The following is a 26,427-nucleotide window of genomic DNA, read 5'->3' as shown; positions in this document are numbered from 1 at the left end:
GGGGGTTCAATCCCTGGTAGGGAATTAGTATACCACAGGTCTGTGTGGTGTGGCCAAAAAACATTTTAAAAGAAAGAAGATAAACATTTTAAAAAGTGGTGTTTCACGTGGCTTGGAGGCCTGGGGCCTGGCAGCCAGCTCCAGCAGTGGGCGGCAGCTCTGTGACCCTGGTAATGAGGCCACAGCGGGTGGTCATGAAACAGGTTGCGTCCTGTCTACAACCAGCAGTTAAGAAGCGCTCTAAGACACAGCGGCCAGGGCCTCCATCTCCTTTCCTCCTGGGAGTCACTCACCAGATAAGTCTGCTACTAAATCTCCTTTCAGAAAACTGCACCTTCGGACTGGCTTCAATCACCACCACCACCAACAAATAAGCAAGATAAGCAGCGACGACAGGGACTTCCCTGGTGGTCCAGTGGTTAAGACTGTGCTTCCAAAGCTGGAGGCTGGGGGTGGGGGGGAGGTGGGGACGGGGGGAGGGGGGGAGGTGGGGAGGTGGGGAGGTGGGGAGGTGGTGGAGGGTTCGATCCCTGGTCGGGGAACTAAGGTCCCTCATCTATGAGGTACAGCCAAAACATCAAAAAAAAATTTTTTTTTAATTTTTTTAAAAAAGGTAAAAGCTGGGGAAAAGTATGCCCACAAATATAAAGACAGAAGATGTACATGTTTTCTTCTTACTCTTTCAAAAGTGCTGAACTGCAAAATATTTCCTGATCCCGCTCACTCACCTCAGGCTTGGAGAGTCCTGGTCCCCAAACACTTGGAACGTGGTTCCACTTGCAACACCAATTAAAGAGGTTCATTGACTCTGCCACACAACTTCCTGCTCTAATGACTCAACAGGCCAGGAGATGAGCAGTTGCTGGGAGCACAAAGGGACATATGGCTGCCAAGTTCTTTCTGGCCGACACCACAGACAAAGAGGCTGCTCCGCTTCCCCGTGCTGCAGTTTCACAAGCTGACGGAGGGATTTCCTCAAGCCCCATCTGGTATGAAAGCCTCTACTGGGCCAGAGTGGTTTGGAACAGCAAGGGGGTGGCTAAGAATGACAGATGCCGGCAAGGAAGCAGAAATAAAGAAGGGGGCCCCGGAGTTTTCAGAGGAGAGAGGACGAGGAGCCAGAACTGGTTTGGAATGAAGAGACCACGTACCGAGGCCATCGCTTCTTGGGGGGACAGGGCTTTTGTGTGGAGCCCCTCTCTGTTGACATTCTTAGGAAAGTCTGCCCACATTCGCCCTGAGCAGTGTGTTTTTGCTGGAACACTGGGCTCTTGGGGTCTGCCACCTCCTTTGAGAAATGTGTCACCTCATAGGTTTAACCCAGAATGTTTAAGTTCATACCAAAGAGAAATAAATTCTGGGGGAGAAAAAAAAGGTTAAAAACGAAACAAAAAGGAAAGAGAGGAACCCTAGGAATAAGGACTTTGGGGAAGGAGAAGGGCTGTTCCTTGTGGGTTTGGGGATTCTGTTGGCAGAAATTGCACGTCAAAGCAGTGCTATCACCTACTTTCCCCACTCCTTAGCCAAAAATGGTAGATGCCATCAATTCATCCCCCGACATTCCTCATGACTCAATACAAAATGTAAGGCCATCAAATTTAGGAACTGGGTATAGCTGATAAAAGGATTCTTGCCAAAAACAAACAAACAAAACCGCCAGCAAGGTTTTAATTTTAAAATTTTTTAAATAAAAACACAGGGAATTCCCTGGAGGCCTAATGGTTACAACTCCGCTCTTCCATTGCAGGAGGCATGGGTTTGATCCCTGGTCGGGGAACAAAGATTTCAAAAGCCACACATGTAGACTGGTCAAATAAACAAAAAAATAAAATTAAAATCCATACTAACAAACTGTCTTCCTCTAAAATAGGCCTTCCCTCAGGAGACAGTGTTAGTACAGGATTTCGCAGGACAAGAGAGCTCCCCTAGCCTCCTTAGTTCTGGGTTGGCTGACAAGCCATGACCTTTGAGCTCCAGGTTCTGATTCTCTGCTGACTCTCAAACTCAGCACCTGCATGACATATCCATCACAGATCTACTGTCCACAATGAACCCCGAGGGCCAGGTACCACAGAGAAAAGATCCAATGAGAGAGAGAGAGGGAGATGTCACAAATTACGAGAACAAGAGAACTGATCCAGCAAGTCAATAGCAAAAGGGATCCCCACCCTTCTAGAATCTACTGCGTTCATTCTTTCAGGGCTCAAAACCAAAGACCATATTGTAGCTCTTTCATCTGACGGCTCCCTCCAGGGGACTAAATCTTACGCTGCTTTTGCATGTCAGTGCCTTACTCAATACATCCTGATGACCATGACAACGATGCCAACGAAAATGATGGTGATGTTCAGGCCAAGGAAGTACGTTTACTAGCTTCTCACCTTTGACTCTACAGATGCAGCATGAAAAATAAGCTGGTATTTTGTTCTCACGTATTCATCATGGTTCCTAAATAGCTACCAAATAAGTTACTATCCAAAAAAGAAATCAGGCAGATAGACTCAGAACTTTCCTCGGCTTCCAGGAGATCAGGAATGTCATTGTGTAACACCTATGAACCCGAGTGCTGTAAAGTACACGTCAGCGGGGTGAGCAGGGTTCCCATGTCCTCTCTCCCAATGAAATAGGGGCCGGAAGTATGGTTTGTGAGAATTTCAGAGATGTTTATCATTTCAGCACCATCCGTACCTGCTCCACTGTGGAGCTATTAACACTCAGCACATTACTCCTTTCAATTTCCTATTTGATTGTTATTTCATCAGGGTTTTTTGTTTGGTGTTTTCTTTTTTTGCCCTGGCTGCACAGAGAGCTCTGTTTCTTGGCAGAACTTTCTGAGTGCCCAGTTAAACCCCTTGTTACCACTTTCCTGCTTCAGGAAGTCCCCACGGAGCCAAATGACAAGGGGAGGAAAGGAAACATTTACAATGATGTGAGAAATTCCCAGTCAGGAAAAAAAGATCAAAGAGAATAGGCATTAGGGCCCATTCTGCCCGGAGTCAGGCATGTGAAGGCCCGCCATCAATTGGGCTGGATTGGTCCATGATGGGAACAACATTACCTCACTGGGAACCCAGTAAGCCAGGCTCCTCTGGAGCTCTGAAGCCAGGGCCAGCCAGGCTGCCATGTGCTCTGGACCAGCTGTGTCCTGAGCAAAGAGACGTACCTGACACAAAGCTGTGCTCACCATGCCGCAAGATGCCTTTATATAGAAATGGAGTGTGTGGCCTGCATTGTTCCCCTCCGTCAGCTCTTGAAATGAAAGGGTTCCACGGCACAATGAAATAAATAACAGCAGGGAGAGGGAAGGAGGGAGGTAAATTGTTTGGAAAGTAGAAGACAGGGTGGAAAAGATGAAATTCAAGACAGATGTGTGAGAGCTGCAAACATATGTCCTTGAATTTATGCATCCAAGTGATTCATGTAGAATAAGAAAGAGCTACAGACCCGATACAGAAATAAATATGGGAGTCAATACAGAACAAAGTATTACATCCCTCTATTCTTACAAAGAAACATCCATTCACATCGCTCTCTCTGCTAAATAAAGCTGTCATAAAACAGGGTGAGTGAAGGATCTGAGATGAAATTATTAATTAAGGCAAGGGTCTCTACGCTCTCAGCAGGATGTCAACCACCACCAATTTATTTCCAGTGACTGGATGATGATGTCTTATCTCTGAAAGGTATGGTCACCGTTTGCTTTAACATCAGCAGCATTTTAAAAAATAGCTGTATTTGCCAAGTTAATGTCTGACCATTAAGGGGAAAAAAAAAAAATCAAGCAGGAAATTTAGATGGGCGTTTCCACAGAAACACAAAAGTCCAAGACACTGGCCGGAAAGACATTTTTACAATGCAGTGTTAGTGTGTGTTGTTTAACTTCTAAACAGCTAACTCCAAGGGGCCACCACACAATTGGTTCCAAATGCCTCATTCTGAGAAAAAAAACATGGGCGGCCTGCCTCGATGCTTAACGGCTCTTGGTTTGGGACTTCAGATGGTAACAAGAAAAACTGAAAACAGCAGGAAGGCCCCGGTTGGTTGTGAGGTGTCCTGGAGAAACGGGGGTGAAGCAGGGTTTGAGGATGTGATGCAGGGGGTGGGAGACTGAGTTCCCAGATAGGTCAAGGTCACGCTCAGCAGGACGTCAGGCCTCCACCCTGCACAGGCCTAGGAGCTCATTCAACAACAGACATTTCTCAAGTGCCTAAAACCTACCAAGGACTACCCTGGTGGTCCAGTGGTTAAAACTCTGTGCTTCCAATACAGGGGGCAAGGGTTCAACCTCTGGTCGTGGAACTAAAATTCCACATGCTGCATGGTGCAACCAAAAGAGAAAATCAATTAATTTAATTAAATAAAACTTACCAAGTATTTATGCCAGATGATGTGTGGATATAGAGATAGAGGACAAAGGTCCCCGCCTTCAAGGGAGAAAAGGAGTCTGGCGAGTTCCTGGACCTGCTCACCATATGGACATTCCACCTGGATGCAGTCCTTGTCCTGCTCACCCCTCTACCGTCCCCACAGCGGGGACCCCCGGGACATGTCTGGTCTCTGGTGTCGGCCTCAGGCCACAGGTGACTGCAGCAGGTGTTGACACTTGACCTGAGACTATCCCCACTTGCTCCTGGGAATTTAGAAAGTGAACACAAAGTTGGATTCAGGAAGGGCAGAGCTCCCCGACCAGTGATCTGCAAAGAGGTTAGAGGAGGTGCCATGTTGATCCTCTCAGCCCTAGGGGCAGCTGGATCCCCACCCCAACCTGCCCAAGTCCCTGGCCTCTGGTGACAAACTGCCTTGTCCCTTTAGCCCAGAAGACACACAGCAATCACTTTCTAAGTGTGGCAGGGATGTGAAAAATGTGAAGTCCGTCTAATCAAAGCTATGGTTTTTCCAGTGGTCATCTATGGATGTGAGAGTTGGACAATAAAGAAAGCTGAGCGCCGAAGAATTGATGCTATTGAACTGTGGTGCTGGAGAAGACTCTTGAGAGTCCCTTGGAGCGTAAGGAGATCCAACCAGTCCATCCTAAAGGAGATCAGTCCTGAGTGTTCATTGGAAGAACTGATGCTGAAGCTGAAGCTCCAATACTTTGGCCACCTGATTTGAAGAACTGACTCATTGGAAAAGACCCTGATGCTGGGAAAGATTGAAGGTGGGAGGAGAAGGGGACGATAGAGGATGAGATGGTTGGATGGCATCACTGACTCAATGGACATGAGTTTGAGTAAGCTCTGGGAGTTGGTGATGGACAGGGAGGCCTGGCGTGCTGCAGTCCATGGTGTCCCAAATAGCTGGACATGACTGAGCAACTGAACTGAACTGAACTGACTGATTAGTCAGTGGTGGAGTCGGGACACAAACTCGTGTAAAATGGAGACAGGAGTAGCCCTGGTGGACCAGGAACCAAGCAAGGAAGCGACACAGCATTACAGCCTCTTATCCCCACAAAGGAAGAGAAATGGGACAGAGTGGGAGGCAGACACCAGGGAGCCGAGAACCGAGAGACAAACAAAACTGCACAGATTCTGAGGGCAAGAGGGACCTGTTTCTGAAATCCCTTTCTGGTCCCACCGCATCCCAGCTGAACCCTATTTCCTGAATCTGGATGCTCATGTGATTAACAACTGAAGGCCTGCCCCAAACCACTGATGCCAGCTTGAGCAAATTTCTGTCCTTTGTAAACAACTCCTAGCTAAGACAGATGTGGGAATATGCGTGCACGGAGGGCTCTGTGTACCACGGAGCCCTCATTGCTTCAAACTCTGGTGAAAGAAAAGCAAAATGACATTATGCTGTTAACCTTTCCAGTCTCCTTCTTATCACAGCCCCTTCTGTTGTCCCCATGGGATCCTGGGGCCCTGGGGAACAAACTCCTCCCCGTGCTATGGACGCAAAAATGGAAGCAAGATGACGCACCTAAGATGATAGAGCAAATGAGGACAAGGGCCTCTGCTCTCTGCCAGCCACTGACTTAAAATACAGTGCCTCTTACTTATGAGCCTAAAATACTGCATGCAGATGGGAGAAAAATCAGCCTGCCTCTCTGACACGTGGGTCTCAGGGACGGTGGCCATAGTGGACAACCTGTCACAAACTTGCAGAGAAGAGGCCTTTTTTTGTTTGTTTTGTATCTATGCATACTTATTTATTTTTAAATTTATTTTATATATTGCTTTGGGTAAAGCAACAAGTTACATTCAATGAAGTATTTTTTTATAAACATTTATTTAAGGTTTTGTTTGTTTTAGGCTGTGCTGTGCAGCACGCAGGATCTAGTTCCCCAACCAAGGATCGAACCCCTGCCCCTGCCTTGGAAGCCTACAGTCTTAGCCAATAGACCACCAGGGAAGTCCCAAAGTACGTTTTTAATTGGAAAAAAAAGTGTGTGTGTGCATATTGTTGTTGTTCAGTTACTAAGTCATGTCCAACTCTTTGCAACTCCACAGACTGTAGCACTCCAGGCTTCCCTGTCCTTCACTATCTCCCAGAGTTTGCCCAAACTTATGTCCATTGAGTCGGTGATGCCATTCAACCATCTCATCCTCTTGCCCCCTTCTCCTCTTGCTCTCAATTTTTCCCAGCATCCCACAACCCATTACATATATATATATTCCACCCCCACCCCCCCATTCCCAATACTTTGACCACCTGATGCGAAGAGCTGACTCATTTGAAAAGACCCTGATGCTGGGAAAGATTGAAGGCAGGAGGAGAAGGGGACGACGGAGGATGAGATGGTTGGATAGCATCACCGACTCAATGGACATGAGTTTGAGTAAACTCCAGGAGTTGGTGATGGACAGGGAGGCCTGGTGTGCTACAGTCCATGGGGGTCAGAAAGAGTCGGACACAACTGAGCAACTGAACTGAATATATATATATATATATTCCCCATTCCCAAGGCGAGGGTGGCTCTCCCTCCAGGAAGGTTTTGCATTCTCTATGGCTCCAGGAGACTCTGCCCTGAGATGAGTCAGGAATGAAGCAAACCTGAAGTTTCCTCTACAGACAGGATGAATGGTTACTTTAAAAAAACAACCACCCACGTCCTCCACATTCCCAAGGTGTAACAGCACGTGTGACACTCAGGAGCAGACACAGCAAGTCTTTACCAACTTTTATTCTCCAGCTCAGCCAGGGGCAGCCCTCTGCAGACACTTCCAGGCCCACGCACGTCAGCACCTTCCCGTGGGCTGAAGCCAGAAGCCACCAGGGACGCAGAACCCAAAGGGACAGAGTGTGTCAAGTTTCTGAGGTTGCGACTGGACTGGTTTTCTCCTCCGGATGCAAATATCCCAGTGAATCAGACCTCGAATATGCCACTGATCACTTGCTTGGGAAACATAAACTGCTGAGGCCTTCTGAATAGAAACCACACACAAATTGATTCCCCAGGAGGAGCACGGACTTTCTGGGACACGCTGACCATTTTCAAGAGCACAATAATCCTGTCAACCTTTAGCAGGACTGAACTGTTAAATGTCAACAAGTTTCAGACCAGGCTCCAGACCACCCAGGGAATCATCTGTGTCCAAGAGCAGGGAAATTCAGACAAGACACCGGGCTCCAGTGCCCTCCAGCTCTGCTCTTTGCTCGCAACAGTGAACACCCAGAGCTCCCCGGGCTGAGGTGATGGAGGCCAGGACCAAGGGTGAGGCCCAGCCCCTCTGCAGATGGCAGAGAAAGGCCCAGGAGGCGGGGGGCAGGGGGACAGAAAGAGTTGGAGAGCTGAGGGTCCCAGCAGGGTGAGTGCATGGTTCCTCGTGTCCCCCAGTCACCGAGAAGGGCAATCTGAGAGAGCAGAGGGAAGCCGGCCAGGCTGGGCCAGTTAACTCACTTCTCTGAAAAAGTCACTTCTGCTGCAAACAGTGAAGAAGACTGTTCTTGCCTCACAGGGTTGCTATGAGGATTAAACACAGATGGAAAATCCAGATGGCTCCTTCCAGGCCCCCCATACTTCCCAGACTCAGTTGTTCACATATATCATTTCCGGTTTGTATCCCCAACTCTCTTACTTAGTTTGCTTTAAATAAGCCTTTATTGTAAAAAAGAAAAAAAAAATTTTTGAAAGGAAATTTGACATTGCTGTTGTAAACAGAAAACCAGTATTGTTTATCATAAATAGAGGGTAAGTGTCAAAATAAAAAGAGCAAAAGCCCAAACAATTATTACACTGGATCTAGCCCCCTGTTGGCTGCCAAAGGCTCTGAGGTCTGCTTTCTCTATTGAAAGGAGATGAGTGAGTGTTCCCGAGCTGTAAAGAAGGGGTGTACGTCAACACTTCCTCCTGACCTAACCAGACATTTGAAACAGAGAATGGAAAAAACATGATGTAGTTTAACCAGCGGCTCCAATCCCAGTAACAGCCTGCCACCTCAAATTCCTCAGGTCCTGTGAAAACCGAAGCAGTGGCAAGAAAGGGGGATGGAAATCCTGTGGGCCTGGCTTACCCCTGCAAGCCAGCCAGGGCCCCACAGTCTCCAGAAAGCTCTTCGCCAGGGAGGAAAACCTGCTGGCTTGGTCTCAGCTTTCCTGCCACCTGGGGTCATTGTGATGACTTCTCCCCAGGAGACAGGGTAGGGAGAACCCACTTTGGCCATGGCCAGTGGCGTCTCCACCAAGGAACCTCATAAAACTCTCCCTGACCAGGAAACCGGCAAGGTTTCCCTGAGCACTTGGGGTTACTCTTACGCCAAACCTAAGTACATCTACCCACAGGAAGGGGGCCTGGAGCTTGGCAAACACTGCACATTGGCAGGAAAGAGCTTCTCCAACAATGGTGAACTTAGTATTTCCCGAGAAGACCTGCAGCAGCAGCCCCTGGGGTGATATATATTTGGAGGCCACACCTCTGACCCACTGAATCTGACCTCTCTGAGGCAAGCAAATTTTAAGAAAGCTCCCAGGAAATGCTTATGCCCACTGAAGTTTGAGTCCCTCTGCCTGTACAGCCCTCCAACTTCCCTAGTTATTTTTCTTTTTTTGGCAGATGGGGGAATCTACCTAGTTCCTCATCTAGGGATCCAACCTGCACCCCCTGCGGTGGAAGTTCGGAATCCTAACACAGAACAGGCAAGTACCCCCAGTTATTTCTTATTTGTTCTATGAATCTCAGATCAAATATCACTTCCTCAGGGGAGCCCACTGCCCCACTTTGCCCCTCGCAAGTCTAGACCAAGTCCCCCCAGTTCACTTCCCTCGTAGACCTGATCACCATTTTCATGATCTATTTGTGTGACTTGTCGAATCATGTCTGTCTTCCCCACTGGCCGGCAGAGCTCCATGAGGGCAGGGCTGACCATGGAGCCTCTGGCACTGTGCCTGGCACAGAGTCTGCATACAATAAAGATATTCATTGATCACATGAACGAATCTGGAATCACTATTTTGAATTCCCATTTCCCACCCTACCTTACTCTTCTCAATAATGTTCTTCAGCTCCTTGAAAGTCCCCACCACAGCAGGACCTGGGAAGTGGAGACTCTGTTGCTGAGATCTTTTAAAGGATTCCCATGTGCTTAGCTGAGTAGAGCTGTAAAATTTTAGGGACTTCCCTGGTGGTACACTGGTTAAGGCTTTGAGCTTCCACTACAGAGGGCGTGGGTTTGATCCCCGGTCGGGGAACTAAGATCCTACATGCCTCGAAGCATGACCAAAAAAAAGTTTCAATTTTCTCACACACTAGCATATAGTAAGAGGAGAGGCTGTGGCCCCTGCTCTTCTCACTCCTTGCATCTCCTGGGTCCCACCATGTCCTAACAGGACAGCTACGCCCAGCGTTACGTTACAGGCAGAAGAAGGGCATCACTTTCTACCCAGTCCAAAATGTCATCCCTAAGGCTAATAAAAAAAAAACCTGACTGTTCCCCTAGAATCAATTTATTCTGTAAGTGCTATTCACAAAATAAGTTTGTTGAAAAGTTTTGTTTGAATTAGTACAACTTTCTCTGAAAATATGCCCCAGAAGAAAGCAACTATCCCATTCTTCAACAAGTATAGACATAGGCCCCATCGGATCCACCTCCAGTTCTGGCAGCCAAATACCCACAAATGTTTAGTTCTGCCATGGGATATGTAGAATAAATTAAGTTTGGGGGGGAAACATAAAACAAGCCTCTAAGTCTAAAGACACTGTGTACCTTGGCAAGGGGAATGTATGCGCTACAACAAATCCTAGTCGCCGTGCCAGAGAACTCAATCAAAACCAGCAGAAAATGATTCCTGTCATATGAGACAGGCCAGTCAACAGCAGTCCCTGAGGGAAGATGCAGATAAGGGGGTCCAATCTAGCCTTGCATCTGCCAAAATTCTTTTCCATGATGGCTGAAGAAAGAAGAGGCCTAAAACTATCAATAAAAGAATGCAGACATTCTAAAGTCAAGGCATTTATTTGTAAGCACAAAACAAACATTAAACCCCTCAGGAAAGCTTTCTCACTGAGGTCTTTACCTCTGGGAACCTGACTGGACCGGACGTGCTCCAGTCAGAGAAGAATCTTAAGTCATTGTGGAGCATGCTCCAGGCTGCAATCTTACCAGGTTTAAAGCAGGGCTCTGCTGTTCAGCACTTGTCTTTCACTAGAAACTCCAATTTCTGTGGCTGAGCTTGCCATGCATCTGGATAGCCCAGTTCACTTGAACCAAGGTAAATCCGAGCTGATTAGTCTAGGAGGCCCAGCCATATCACCCACAGTAAAGTGAAACTGACTCATCCTTGGTACAAGAGACAACAGAGAATACTGATTAGTTACTTGCTTAATTAATCAGGGTTTCTCAGGCTGAAGTTTTACATAAGGGACAGGCTACCCCACACCCCTGTTAAAACATTTTACCACTATTCCACAGAGAAATCGACCAGAAACATCAGATGATCTGTGGCTTTGAGGGACCTCTCCCTTCTTCAAATAGGAAAAAGGTCATAGGCCAAGGGCATGAACTCAAGTCTGGGCTATGGAGGCTTATTTACAACCTGTACTGTAATAGTTCAAGAGTCACTATTGGAAATATTTCCTGGGGGACTTGTTTCAACAGATTAGAACAGGTTTTCATTCTGGCTTCTCTTCTTTCGTTGAAGGCATCACTCAATAGACCACAGAAATTCCTCTCTATGAGGTTCCTGGAAGAAATGCTCATGTTTTTCCTAAGCAGCTGGTTTTATTTTATCTTACAGATATTGGGGATTGTGGAACAGACACAATTTCCCTTTTCTCAGTGGCCATTAGGAAATTTGTGAGGGGCCTTCCCTGGCAGTCCAGTGGCTGACTCCATGCTCCCAATGCAGGGGGCTGGGTTCGATCCCTGATTGGGGATCTATATCCCACAAGCTGCAACTAAGACCTGGAGCAGCCAAATAAATAATTTTTTTTCCTGTTTAAAAAGGAAGCTCATGCGAAACCTTATGTTCCCATGTAGCAGGCATACAGGTCATCATGACCAACTGTTAATTCTATTCTGTCCCCTCCTTCTTTATTTTTCCTATTTCATTCATCTCTCTTATTTCCAAGTCTAAATTATTTTGCTTCACCTTTATCATTGCATGGTTTATGCTTCCATATAAGTCAACTTAAATCTTTTTGGGAATAATCAATAGAATAAGTACACATGCATTCTGTTTCTAGAGGAAACCTCAGTGCCTTGATTCGAAATGAGAGTGTTTTTTTTTTTTAAGACATATGTCAAACTACTGCGAAATCCCTAGTTTTGAGGGACATTTTTAAAAGTTGAGCATAGAAGCTATCCGTATCAATGGTTACCCTCCTTCGCCCTGCTTCCTAAATACAACCAGGGAAGTCAAAATATGGCACTGGGCAGTATTTCTCTAAGCGGAATTCCTTATCTATACCTAATGGAGATATTTTCTTAGGTGGCACAAGTATTCCCCAGTAAATGATACTAAGCCAAAATGTTATCCCGTTCTCAATTTTCTTCCAGCACTTCCCATTACTTTAGGGGAGAAGTCTTAGTTTGATGTCAATAGGTGATTAACATTTTTTCCAGCACCTGCTCATCTCCCTTTTTAATAATGACATAAATTTAAAATTTTAAAGTGAGTACATTTAAAGAAAAATATGAAGCAAATGGTAATACAGCTGGTACTGTGACATGACAAAACCACAAAGGTGGTCCTGGAATGAAGGGAAAAAATCAGGGAATACCTCACACTTCCCTTTCTATCCCATATCTAGCCAAGAGCAAGCAGTAGTCAATTTTCAGAGTTTGTTTATTCTACTCTGAGCACCCTGCCATGATCCAAATGGACTTCATCATCCCAAGGAAGAACTGAAAAAATGATTCAATATTGGAAGGATCTGGTTCAAAGGCCATCCCACCACCACTGTCTCAGAGAGTTTCTTTACCAAGAACATTCACCATTCGAGAAAAGGACCCATTCCAGGAAATGCTTTCAGATCCAGTTTCCTGTCCAGCTCTAGTTTTAAGATTAAGTCTTCTCAGTCTCACCCCAAAATCATGTTTAATGGAATCTATTAAAAGTGTTCACCCACGTTTACTGATAGTTCAAAGTTGTCATTTGGAAGTCGGACAAAGAATCACTCCCTAAGCTTACCAAGGAGTTAAGACCAGAAACACTTGAAGAGATTTCTACTGAGGTCATCGGGAGTTTAGGGGGAATTTTTGGTTTGGGTTTTCTCCTAGTTTTAATTGCTTATAAAAGCTTCTTAATGTCAAGTAAAGAACAACAACAACAAATGTGAAAAGTTAACTTCCCCAAAATGTTTATTCTAAAGAAAAAAATTTGTTCCCAGCAACTCTTAGGCAGGAGGGGATTAAAACTACATAATATTGTATGAAAAGGAAAAGGAAGCCCAAATTACTCAAGTGCAAAACAACAGCTGCACTAAAAGGCCCGCCAGAGAAGCAACTTATCTGCTTAGTCAAAATCTGTTTCACGGATCCCAGATCTGCTTCAGGGATACAGAGTCGGTTCCGCCCCTGTCAAAGGCGATTAAACGGACCATCAAAACCAAACTCAGACATCTTCATTCTACTTGAAAGGCTTGCATCTCAGGGCCTCCAAGTCAACCGGTAATTATCCTCCCATGGAGAGCTTTGCCTCTTGCACAGATTACCAGGCAACAGACAAAGCTAAGCAAATTAACAGAGTGAGGTTAGAGAGGGCTACCACACTTCACTGTCTCTCATTTGTCTTCTCCGGTTGTGGCTGACCCTGAGGAGCAGCACCTCAGACCACTCCTGCGGGTGCGCGTAAAGAGCAGGTCCTGATATGGACTGATACTGGTTGTTTTCTCAATAAGGAAGACGGAAACTCATGAAAAGTTATTTCAGGCAGCACAAGTGAGACTTATCTTAGTACATTGTTTCATACAGTTTTGGCTTTTGCACCATAAAATATTTTATGTATTAATAAAATTTTTTAAATGTATGAAGGAAAAAGCAAATCCTAAATCTGAATATGAACAGAAACATGAGCCTGTTACAATGATTACATTCTCTGCACAAAAAAGTAAAGTCATTCAAACTTTTGGATACAGTTTTCTGACTGTTCAGTCTTATTTGGATGTAGTCAAAGGACAAAAAGAACTGAAAAGATCCACATCAGCAGCTGAGATGACTTAATAAATTGCACTAAGCTTGAAAGGAAAAAGCAAAAGAAATATTAAACTTAACAAGTTTATTGTTGGCCATGATATCAGTGTTGTCAATCTGTAAACAAGGATCTCACTGTGTGACATTAGGGATATAAACGTGCATGGGCACAGTAAGGCTGGTTCTAAACTGAACATATCACTATGAACTCAAGACTTCTTCTAAAAAATAAAATTTCTTAGTTCTTTCTACTGAAAGTATCTGGAAGCAATGACAACCCTAGCAATAAGCACAGTTCATGCCCAGATTTTGCTTTCTAAATACCATTTCTCCACCAACTGGAAACAGAGTTTCCTAGAGAAACGCTGATTCCATGAAGGCCAAGGAAAGGAAAGTTGACCTTGAGCACTTTACAGTGTCAGAAAAGCAAGGAGCTATTATTAGAAAGTTGGGGACATGTTAACAGGACCCAGGAGCCATCTTGCAAAGGTTCTCATTTACTGAGTTAGGAATAATTAGAACACTAAAAAAAAAAAAATGCAGTTAATGTACTATATAATTTTTTAAACAAATCCAAGAGTCTGAAGTGATACTGAAAAAGGAGGGAGGTCCACAAAAGTCTCTTCTTTACAAAAGAATGCAAGCTAGTAAATGTAAATGAGTAGTAGAATTTAAAGACCAACATTCTGCAATGACCAATGTTAAAACAGACTTTAGCAAGGATCATCAATGTATCAATGGATGCCTCAGCCACAGAATGACAAGTTATCTGACACAGAACACATACTCCTACAGTCCTAAAGTGTCATACCATTTGTTACTGTTAACTAGGGAGGAGAAAATCCCTTTATAAGAGAGAGATCTAGTTATGTAAACCAAGTGTTTAAACTCAGCATCACCAATTGTTATGCACTGAATGTTTGTGCCTGACAAATTCATTTGCTGAAATCCTAACACTGAATATGATTAGGAGGTGGTGACTTTGGAAGGTGATTAGGCCACAAGGATGGAGCTCTCGTGAATAGGGTTAGTGCCCTTATAAAACAGACCCTAGAGAGCTCCCTTGCCTCTTCTGGCCTCATGATGACACAAGGAGAAGACAGTCATATCTGAACCAGAAGGTGACTTTCACCAGACACAGGATCTGCTGGTGCTTTGATCTAGGACTTCTCAATCTCCATAACTGTGAGACATAAATATTTGTTATTTAAGCTACCCAGTCTGTCGTATTTTTGTTACAGCAGTCCAAACAGACTAGGGCACCAGTAACAGGATAAAACTATTATCTGCCTCCTATTGAAATACAATATGAAGTATACATCACTTTTTTAGTATTCTTAACAGAAATGTTAGACTTGAACCTAATCAGGAGGTATCAATTAGACATTCAGACTGGAAAATTCTACAAGATAACCAAACTATACTCTTTTTGTTAAGTGTTTTTGGGCCTGATAATAATGTTGTTATGACAAGAACATCTCTATTCCTAGGAGATACAGATTAAAATGGCTAGGAGTAAAACATCATGAAGTATACAACTTGTTGGTAAATAATTCAGGGAAAAAAGATATACCCACCATTCATACTCATGTGTAGATTTATGTCAGACATTCTTAAAAAAATTAGCTCCCTGGCCTAGCGGCAGCATCACTTAAGGACCTTAAGGCAGCAAAATGTTTATAATTGGTAAATTCAGGTGAGGGGTAGACAATGGGCATTCATTGTTCTAGTCTTTAACTTTTCTGTAGATCTGAAATTTCCCAAAATAGAAGACTGAATATGGGATTCCCTTGTCGTCCACTGGTTAAGAATCTGTCTGCCAACACAGGGAGCATGGGTTCAATCCCTAGTCTGGGAAGATTCCACATGCTGCAGGGCTACTAAGCCCATGCACCACTGAGCCTGCACTCTGTAGTTCTGCTACAACTGCTGACCCTGTGTACCCAGCATGCTCAGCAACAAGAGCAGCCGCCACCATGGAAGCCCATGCCCCGAAACTAGAGAGCAGCCCCCACTTGCCGCAGCCAGAGAAAGCGGAGAGCAGCAACAAAGATCCCGGGCAGTCAAAAATTAAAAAAAAAAAAAGATGGGAACAGAGGGAGTTAAGTCTTAACCCATTTCCTTGTCAGAGGATCTAAACCAAGGGTCTTTAAATTGTTTGTTCTTGAATGTGGAAAATGTGCTGCAGAGTGCTAAATCAGATCTGTGTTACTGCTGCTGCACCCTTTGGCCTAACGATTCCAATTCTAGTAGTTTATTCTACAGATACACATGCATAAGTGTGCAAAAATGTATCTTCAAGAATGTTTATTGGGGACTTCCCTGGTGATCCAGTGGCTAAACTCCCAACACAGGAGGGCCCAGTTTCAATCCCTGGTCAGGGAACTAGATCCCACATGCCAGGACTAAAAATTCCCACATGCTGCAACCAAGACCCGGTGTGATCAAAGAAATTAATTAAATTTTATAAAAAAAAGATGTTTATCATAGTGTTATTTGAAATATCAAAAGACTAGAGGAGGGAAGGAGAAGGCAATGGCAAGCCACTCCAGTACTCTTGCCTAGAAAATCCCATGGATGGAGGAGCCTGGTAGGCTGCAGTCCGTGGGGTCGCTAAGGGTCGGACACAACTGAGCGACTTCACTTTCACTTTTCACTTTCACAGATTGGAGAAGGAAATGGCAACCCACTCCAGTGTTCTTGCCTGGAGAATCCCAGGGAAGGGGGAGCCTGGTGGGCTTCCGTCTATGGGGTCACACAGAGTCGGAGACGACTGAAGTGACTTAGCAGCAGCAGAGGAGGGAAGAAACCTTCTTTACAGGGGCCTAGGCAAGTAAACCATGCTATATTCCCTCAATGGAAAACAATGCTAGGATTTCAAAGACTGAAGCAAGTCAGCATGAGCTGAAAGGGAAAGGTTGTTAAGATACGGAATTAATTTTTTTACAAATCAAAGCTTTTTGTAAATAAAACAGGCAGTGTGTATGCATGTGTGCTCGGTGGTGTCTGACTCTGTGCCCATGGACTGGAGCCCACAGAGCTCCTCTGTCCACGTGATTCTCCAGGGAAGAATACTGGACTGAGTTGCCATTTCCTCCTCCATGGGACCTTCCCGACCCAGGGATTGAACCTGTGTCTCCACATTGGCAGGCGGATTCTCTACCACTGAGCCACCTGGGAAGCCTGTAAAATAGGCATTACTCATACATGTATGCAAAAATACATGGAGAAGGATATATTATACATTTATATTCATATTTTAGGGGGATGTGTGGTTATCAAATTATACCTCTGCTGTATTCTTCAGTAAGTACAGCTTAGAAGGTTTAACCATGCGCATGTAGTTCTGCTTTTATAATTTAAGGAAAAAGGGGAAGGTTTTTTCTTTTGAAAAGTCATGGCAGCCTTAGAGGTCACTCCATCTCAGGCCAGGCCCCATCAAGTAAAGACTTTTTAACTGAATCAGCAATTAAACTGCTGGATATGAGCTAATCTAGTTTGCTATCTCAAAATACATACTCTTAGTGAAACAAATGATTTGAACATGGGTCAGGGCAAGGCCAACATTCAAATACTTTGCTGTGAATGCTCAGCTGGTGCCAGCCTCAGGCTGGAGTCAGAACATCTGAGTGGAAACATTTTACAGGAAAGAAAAGTGATGCCAGCTTGGTCAGCAAGTTCCCTGGCTTCTCCAGGGAATTCTTTCCAGTCCCTTAAACTGTGTTCAGGGCATGCACAGCAACAAAAAGAAAAAAAAAAAAAATACCATCCTTTTGTTGAAAGAAAAATTCAGTAAAACTATGTAGATGAAAGACACTAATGGCTTTTTCTCAAAGCCTGGGAGAAAAGAAGTTTGGTCTTCTGGATAATCCCAAATTCGTGATTAAGAGAAAAACAGCTTAATGTGGGAGATTCAAGGTTAAACAAATATATTAATAGTCAATTAACTTGCAAAGGATGTGCAGGATATGTCAAAATGTTAAATGAATGTCCTGGATGAGGACTCTGCCCAGTTATGAAAGATCCTCAGAGTTCTAGGAACCTGACCCGATTGTGAGGATCACAGAGGGCAACGTGTTTTGTTGTGGGCAAGGCTGTGGGTCTAGCTGTGTACGGTCTCCTAGCCGGACCTCTGCAGTAGCTCCATGTCTTTTTTTTTTTTTCTCTTTACTGCACTGTGCAGTATGCAGAACTTCCCAAACCAGGGATCAAACCTGTGCCCCCTGCAGTGGAAGCTCAGTCTTAACCACTGGACCACCTCTCCTGCCATTCTTGATACCATTTACCTCTATCTCCTACCCAGCAGCCGCCTAAAGCCTGTGTCATCTTACTAAAACACCTGTTTCAAACCATTTTCTGTTTCAAACCCTTCTGACACCTTTAAGACGAAGTCTCCATTCCTTCCCATATAAAACTTTTGCTCTTGTCACTTTCCAACTGCCCACCTGTACCTCAGCATTCAGGTTTTCCTGGTGGCTCAGCAGTAAAGAATCCACCTGCAATGCAGGAGCTGCAGGAGACACAGGTTCGATCCCTGGGTCGGGAAGATTCCCTGAGGAGGGCATGACAACCCACTCTAGCGTTCTCCCCTGGAGAATCCCATGGACAGAGGAGCCTAGTGGGCTACTGTCCATGAGGTCACAGAGTCAGAAATGACTGAAGCGACTGAGCATGCACGCACCTCAGAGTTCTCTGAACTCACCCCATCTTATCCTTTGCAGATATTATTCCCTCTCTCTGAATTGCCCTTCTCTGTCCCATTTATCCGACTCCTATCCCTTCTCCAGGCTTGATGAGAATCTCTAAAATCTCCCTGACCTCATCTCTCTCAAAGTCCCATCCAGCCAGCAGTGAGGACGACTGAATGCACCCTGGCCCTCATCCTTGTACTTGATGCCAATGCATCATGCACGCCACAATTGTCTCCTGCCACCACCGACACCGAGACCCAACCCCCAAGAGAAAACACGCTGGTTGCCCCAGTGCCTTACAGGCCCTGTGCCAGGTTCACCATCCAGCATGTGTTTGCAGAAGGAATAAATGAGCAGAGAGGAATATACAGGAAGGACAAAGAGGAAAGATGCTTTCATCTCAGAAATCACCCCACAAATGAAAGGTGCAGAGCATGTAGAAACCACACTGCCAGCTCTGCCTGGGGTTGGATGGTCTTTGCAAGGCTATCCAGTTGTTCTAGAAGCAAGGAGGCAGGCAGGCAGCACATCTGGGGCCTGTATCAAGTCTGGCCCTTCTCACAGATGAACTTTGAGACTTGGGTGAACCCCATCTGCAAGGCAGTCCCATTCCTCATGTCTCTTTTTCTGTTCCATAATCTGTTAATTTCCCATCACCAATTTGTTCCTCTTTACAGTGCAGGCAGCCCTACCACAGAGACAGGGCTACATCAAAGGCCAGAGTGCCTTGGAGAGGCATCGAGAAGAGACGCTGGCTCCTGCAGCTCCTGACACTGACACCGAAGCGTCCCAGCTTCTGACTCACGAGGTACCCACTCGACCTTTCTGATCAGGAAGCTTAGGGCAGGCGACTTTAGATTCCAGGGGGCAGCCTGACATGCCTCTGTTCTGATCCAATCAGGGTTTCAGACCTACACAGATTACAAAGTGGAAGAAGGTTTCTGGAGTGCCAGAAATGGCCCTGAGCTGCAAATGGAATCATCTTCTCAAGGCAGTTGGGCAAGAGTTCCTATCCCTGTTCACTTCCACGTATTTTATACCCTGAATAATATTTCTGCAGCATTTAAAATTAATACTCTATAAAGAGGCTATAAAAATAATTGGTATATGTAAGTTTCAATGGAAATACAGCTCTCTACCTCTACCCACCAGGAAAAGACCCTCCATTTCAAATGTTCAGTTCTGTAAATTAACTGGAGAAATGAGTGAAAAGGAAGGAGAAAGTGTGAAATAGGTAAAATATTGATTTTTTTTTAAACTAATTTTACTCTTTTGTATTGTGTGGGCAATTGAGAGCTAAGTCCTGCCAATTCCTCCTCCAAGTGTCTCTGGGAAGGCCAGCTGTCAGTGAGGGATGGTGCTAGCCAGAGGGCTTGCTTTTAGCCGGTCATTCTCAACCGAGGGCAATTTCATTTTTGGTGGTTGCAACTGGGGAAAGAGGTTGCTACCAGTATGAAGTGGGCAGAAGGCAGGAACACCGTGAAATGTTCTACAATGCACAGGACAGCACCTCCAGAACAAAATATCATTTGGCTCAAAATGGCAACAGTGCAAAGACTGAGAAGCCCTACTCTAAGCCTCTGCTGGAATTCTGGTTTCTATTTGCTCCTGAATCACTTCCAAACTCTAGTTCTCCAACACAGGGATACAGGTTAACAGAGAAAGAAAGGGAATGTTAACTCGGCCAAGTGCTATTTCTGTCATGTGACAGCAAGAGAGAAAGTACCTCGCATTTACTGTGAGATTTGGAAGATTCACCAGCAAGCTTTCACAGACTCATTTTTCTAATCTGGTAAGAGATAGGAGTCCCTTGGACTAGCACACTAGTCCCTCTGCCTAGCACCATCCCTCGCTGACAGCTGGCCTTCCCAGAGACACTTAGAGGAAGAATTGGCAGGACTTAGCTCTCAATTGCCCACAGAATACAAAAGAGCAGAATTAATTAAAAAAAAAAAAGAGAGCCAATCAGTCTATCATAAAGGCAATCAGCCCTGAATATTCATTGGAAGGACTAATGTTGAAGCTGAAACTCCAATACTTTGGCCACCTGATGCAAAGAACTAACTCATTTGAAAAGACCCTGATCTTGGGAAAGATTGAAGGCGGGAAGAGAAGGGAATACAGAGGATGAGATGGTTGAATGGCATCACCGACTCAATGGACATGAGTTTGAGTAAACTCTGGGAGTTGGTGATGAACAGGGAGGCCTGGCATGCTACAGTCCATACGGTCGCAAAGAGTCAGACACGACTAATCGACTGAACTGAACTGAAGAGAGAAGAGGCCTCAAGAGACATCATGGACTAGGAAAGGCCAGGTTGAAAGGAGAATCCTAGCCCCTTAGTCTTTCCTTCTGAGCAAATAGTTAGGAATCATCTGCACCTTCAGAGCTTTGATATAGGCTTTGATTTGTTTGTTTTTTTAAATGTCACTACCCTTCTTGAGAGTCCCTTGTACTGCAAGGAGATCTAACCAGTCCATTCTAAAGGAGATCAATCCTGGGTGTTCATTGGAAGGACTGATGCTAAAGCTGAAACTCCAATACTTTGGACACCTCATGCGACGAGTTGACTCACTGGAAAAGACTCTGATGCTGGGAAAGGTTGGGGGCGGGAGGAGAAGGGGACGACCGAGAATGAGATGGCTGGATGGCATCACTGACTCTGTGGACATGAGTTTGAGTGTACTCCGGGAGTTGGTGATGGACAGGGAGGCTTGGCGTGCTGTGATTCATGGGGTCGCAGAGAGTTGGACACGACTGAGCGACTGAACTGAACTGAACCCTTCTACTGATTTGTTTATTTACTTCTGTCCATGCTGGGTCTTTGTTGCTATGTGTCGGATTCCTTGAGTTGTGGTGAGCGCAGCCTACTCTGTTAGGGTGCACAGTCCTCTCATTGTGGTGGCTTCTCTTGTTGCAGAGCACGGGTTCAGGAGTTGTGATGCACGGGCCCTATTGCCCTGCAGCATGTGGGATCTTCCAGACCCAGGAATCGAACCTGTGTCCTCTGCATTAGCAAGCGGATTCTTAACCACTGGACCACCAGTGAAGTCCTAGGCTTTGATTTTAAGCACAGTGATCTTCATGGCTCTAATTCTGGAGACACGTTTGTAACCAGCATTAACCAAAAGCGTATACACCTCTCAGGCCTCTTCCTTGCAGCATCATCGCTGAAGACTACTCTAGGATCATCACCTCAGTGATGAGATAAACAATAAGTCTATGACTGCTACCACTCCAACACAAGTTTCTAAATCGTTTCTTCTTCAAATGTAAATCACAGCACATGCATTTGTTTTTAATAAGCTTCCTTGAGTGGAAAAAGTTCAAGTACACCAGCTAACTGGGAATTACATGTTTTAGCCATGCCTGATCTAGCCCTGCTCCATTACTGATGAACTCTTAAGAGTTACTCCCGAGCTTGTAAAATGCTTTTATGAACAACATGTCACAAGGCATCTGTGGTGCTATTGGTTTTATTTCTTGGGAAACAGGGGGGTGGGGTATGGGGGAGGAATTGTGAAAATTTGGACATGCCCGTGGAAGTATGTTATGCATGGAATTTCATACACCATGTGTGCTGCAGCCAAAGAAAAAACAGTGGAGGGGCTGTGGTTCTAATACAAAACAAAGAAGGCCTGAAATAATACCAGTTGTAAATGGAAGAGCCTGGGACGACACGGAGTGTTCCAATACCAAGTCCTGATCTTTCAGCTAAGCTGCCAAACTCTCAAGGCCAGGACAGTGAACCACATGGTTAAAAGAAAGACAGGTGAGCCAGCATGTGTGAGCACCACACCTATGGTGGCTGTTTCTGGGTCAACTTGATCAGACAACAGGGCGCCCAGATATTTGTGAGACATTGTTCCGGGTCTGTCGTGTTTCTGGATGAGATTAACATTTGAATCTGTTGACTAAGCAGACTGCCCTCCCCCATGTGGGTGGGCCTCATCCAATCCACTGAAGGCCTGAACTGAACAAAAGGCTGCTTAAGAAAGAGTTCATTCTCTGTCTGTCTTCCAGCTGGGATATTGATCTTATCCTGCTTCTGGACTCCGACTCAGACTAGAACTTACATCATTGGCTCTCCTTGGTCTCGGCTTGCCAAATACAGATCTAGAGACCTCTCAGCCGCCAGAACTCCATGAGCTAATTCCTTATAATAAATCTTTTTATTTAAAACATACATATATATACACACACACACTAACTATATTAGAGAGACAGATCCTATTGGTTCTGTTTCTCTAGAGAACCCACAGTAACACAAAGCCCAAATCAATGACTTTTGCACATCACAGAGTCTATCACCTTCAAGATGATATACTGGATGACATCAGACTCTTACTGGAAACTTCTAACTTCTGCTTATCTGAGACCTTCTGAGCCCTTGTGCTTGATGGGCTAGGGGAAGTGAAGTTCTAGAAGCTTTGTTCACACTAATGATGATAATATACAAATGAGTTTGTAGGAAATTGCCTCCCTCCACCAAAGAAAAAGCAAACTCTCCCACAGTTGATTAAGGAAAAGTGTTTAAACCTGCACTTAACCATTTCCCTGGGGAAAAACAGGAGGCAGTCATTTTTTCATTTGGACAATGAAAGGGTGGGATGGAGGCGGGGTCTCAAGAGAATGAACACTTCTGTTTCTTTTAATTCTCCAACACTCACTCTTAACACAGAATCACATTCTTCTGCATGAGTTCTCTCCTTTCACACAAAATCCCTTCTTCACAAAGGCAACCCTCATCACTGCAGAGAGTCCTGCATGAGAACCGGAATCTGCTCTAGATGAATAAGTAAATAAATTAGCTGGAACAAAAGATGAAAATGACAAAAGAAGAAAAAACACATTAACAGTGCAATTAACATAATGCAACTTATAATTAAAAAGAGAAATAATATTAGTTATCATTGACTGATCACTTACTCTGTGTCAAGAACATATGCCTAGAATAGTATCTGGGGCTTAAGAGTTAGTGCCATGTTAAGTGTTAGCTATTTTTATTATTTAATCTTGTTACAAGTTAGAGCAAGTGAAGGGAAAGGAGGAAGAGACATCTGAGCTGCTTTTCGAAGAATGAACTGGATTTTATTAGGCAGGTCATGAGCAGGACGGGGGAAGGCATCCAAGACAGAGTAAGAGACAGGGTAAAGTGCAGCACATTTGAGGGGCACTCCAAGTTTTCAGGACGGTGGTATACAAAGCACTGGAGGCTAGTGAGGAGGGTGGGGAGCAGTGGGATAGGGTGAGCCTGAAGCCATGTGGACTGAGGAGCCTAACTCTAATTGATGTCATCATTGAAAGTATAGGAAGTGAAGCCAGACCTAGAAAACCTGGGCTGCACACTGGGGACACAGTCTGGATGGGGAGACAGACAAGAACTAATGAGAATACAGGTGATGAATGCCTTAATAGAGATCTGTAGAGCCAAGTGATAAACACACTAGAGGGAAGGTTTCTTAGCGTTGGTGACAGAGGAAGGGACAATGAATATATGCAGCTTACTTTGAGCACAACTTCACCAAACACAGCAGGTGAGAAGGCCATTCCCAGTGGAGGAATCAGCATGCACAAAGGCGGTTTGAGGTTCTCTGGAGCAGATTCGCATGGTAGAGGGTGGCGTCAAGGTGGGCTCAGTGGTAGGAGGCCTTGGCATCCATGCCAGGGAGTTCTGGACTTAATCCATCAACAATAAAGGTTTGTATGCAGGGCAGTGATATGGACAACTGATGTAGAAAGGTCATCCTGGGACTTGTGCAGAGTGTATGAGAATTGAGGTCATGGACTAGTTAAGAGATTACTTGAAACGATGGCGCTGGGATCTAGTTAGATTTGGAGAATGGGGGGAGTGAGCTGAGAAATGCCAAGGTTTGTAGCTTAGGTAAACGGTCAGTATAACCCTGTTATCAGAGCTAACCAGAGCCTTAAAAAGCAGGTAGAGGGCTTTCCTGGTAGCACAGTGATAAAGAATTGGCCTGTCAATGAAGGAGATACGGGTTCAATTCATGATTCAGGACAATCCCACATGCTGCAGAGCAACTAAGCCTGTGCACCACCACTATTGAGTCTGTGCTCTAGAGCCTGGGAGCCACCCTGTGGGCCACGTGCCCCAACTACGGAAGCATGTGTGCCCTAGAGCCCATGCTCCTCAACAAGAGAAGCCACCATAATGAGAAGCCTGAGCACCGCAACTGAAAAGTAGCCTCTACTCCCCACAGCTAGGGAAAAGCCTGCGCAGCAACAAAGACCCAGCACAGCCAAAAATAAAAAATACACAAATAAAGTCATTAAAAAATAAAAGAGCCAGCAGAACCAGTTAAACGCTCAACTATTTGCTGAATGAATGCATGAAAGAAAGAATGGGTGGGTAGAGAGAGAAGGAGAAAACAAAGTGGGAGAAAGACAGGTGAAGGCGGGGGAATAAGTTTGGTTTTGGACCAGACAACTAGAGGCCTCGTCAGCAACCAGATGAGGACACCACAGGCTGCCTGATGGGTGGGGGTGTCGCCCGTCCCCACTTGGGTGGCTACATTCTGAGCTTGTAGTGAAGTGCTTCCTGTAACTGCTTCTTTTTGGCCTCCAGCCAAGAGGGTCAGCAAAAAGGATGATTCAGAAGAAAGAACTTGGCTAAGTATGTGCGTTTTAAGCCAAAGATCTCTAGAAGCTTCTCTCACAGGTATGGAATTCAACCACAATACCCACTGTGGTGAAGCACTGTTTAGGTCCAAGAAGAAAATGACGAACAAAACGACATTAAGACCAATTCATCTTTCAAGTAGAGTCTCTGAGCCACATTTTGTTTGGTTAAGGAGAGAAGTCCACTATTATTCCAAGCAAATCTTTTGATGCACCAAACTCAAGGATGAGGTTTCATTCAAGAAATGTTTAAAAAAATGAGTTCATGGCGATTTTTAAAAAATCATTACGGGGGGAGGGAGATGGTCTTATCATTCAGGGCAGAATTCCTAATCCTGGTCTCTGAAGGCAACCCAAACCCTTGAGAAAACCATTCTCTCTCTCTTTTGTGTATGTTGTATAGGTTTTTTTTTTTTAATTTACTCATATGTAAAATTAAAGAATTTAATTAAATAACTTTGGATTAACTACCAGGACTGAGGTTTATGATTAGATTGTGATTCAGTTCAGTTCAGTTCAGTCGCTCAGTCGTGTCCGACTCTTTGCGACCCCGTGGACTGTAGCCTACCAGGCTTCTCCGTCCATGGGATTCTCCAGGCAAGAATACTGGAGTGGGTTACCGTTTCCTTCTCCAGGGGATCTTCCCAACCCAGGGATCGAACCCGGGTCTCCCGCATTGGAGGCAGACGCTTTAACCTCTGAGCCACCAGGGAAGCCCATAGCCTTGACTAGGGATACATAAAAAGAGAAAATATCTTAATAAGTGCTTCTTTGTTCCCTGTTTGAGCCCTTCTTAGTAAACTATAAGTTACAATTTTCCTGGAGAGAAGAATCTTGGAAATGACCCATTTCCCCAACAGGAGATCATTTCCTATAATTCACATGTGGTAGAGTTTTAAAAAAAAAAGATCTTTTGAACCTGGCTCAGAAAGGTCAGGGAGAAAATTCAAAATAAGTGTTTATTTTTCTGATTAAAAACAAATAATCAGACTCAAAATAGGGAGGCCACAGAAAAGCCACAGAGCCCTCCAAGTGACTGTGAGCTGCACACATGAAGACCCAATAATGGGAGGGGTGTGGCGGGAGGGGAGGGGGCTAGGGGAAGGGAGAAACAAGGAAAAGAGAAGGTGAACCCCCCTTCCCCAAGGGAGCAGAGCTTAGGTCTATTAGTCAAATTCCTTATACATACTAAGGAACCGAGCATCCTTTCTGCCAAAAGAGTAAGCTGACTATGAAAAACAGGTATTTCCAACTGGAAATTAATCAGGGCATTTAGTCTTAAAATAGGATAAGGCTAGGGGCTTCCTTGGAAGTCCAGTGATTAAGATTCCGTGCTGCAAATGCAGGAGACATGGGTTTGATCCCTTGTCAGAAAGCTAAGATCCCACACGCCATATGGTATGGCCAAACGATTTTTTTTTAATATGAAAATAGGATATGGCTATCTGACATGAGTTCCTTCTCCATTAGGCCCCAGAGCCTGGGCCAGTGCTCCATAACGCTGATCAGACGAGGGTCCATTGGT

At 44.9% G+C, this 26,427-nt stretch overlaps 1 protein-coding gene across 1 annotated transcript in view; it reads right to left on the bottom strand.

The window, feature by feature from the left end:
• The window catches only part of NXN (nucleoredoxin), a 159,793-nt gene that overhangs the window by 34,238 nt on the left and 99,128 nt on the right, over positions 1-26,427 (bottom strand). The gene's annotated exons all lie outside the window — the stretch shown is intronic.

Source organism: Moschus berezovskii, chromosome 20 (genome assembly GCF_049115385.1).
Source record: "Moschus berezovskii isolate FMDL1 chromosome 20, NW_MosBer_1.0, whole genome shotgun sequence".
Lineage (NCBI taxonomy): Eukaryota > Metazoa > Chordata > Mammalia > Artiodactyla > Moschidae > Moschus > Moschus berezovskii.
Note: the sequence above shows the minus strand (reverse complement) of the source record. Positions and strands in the feature narration are given on the sequence as shown.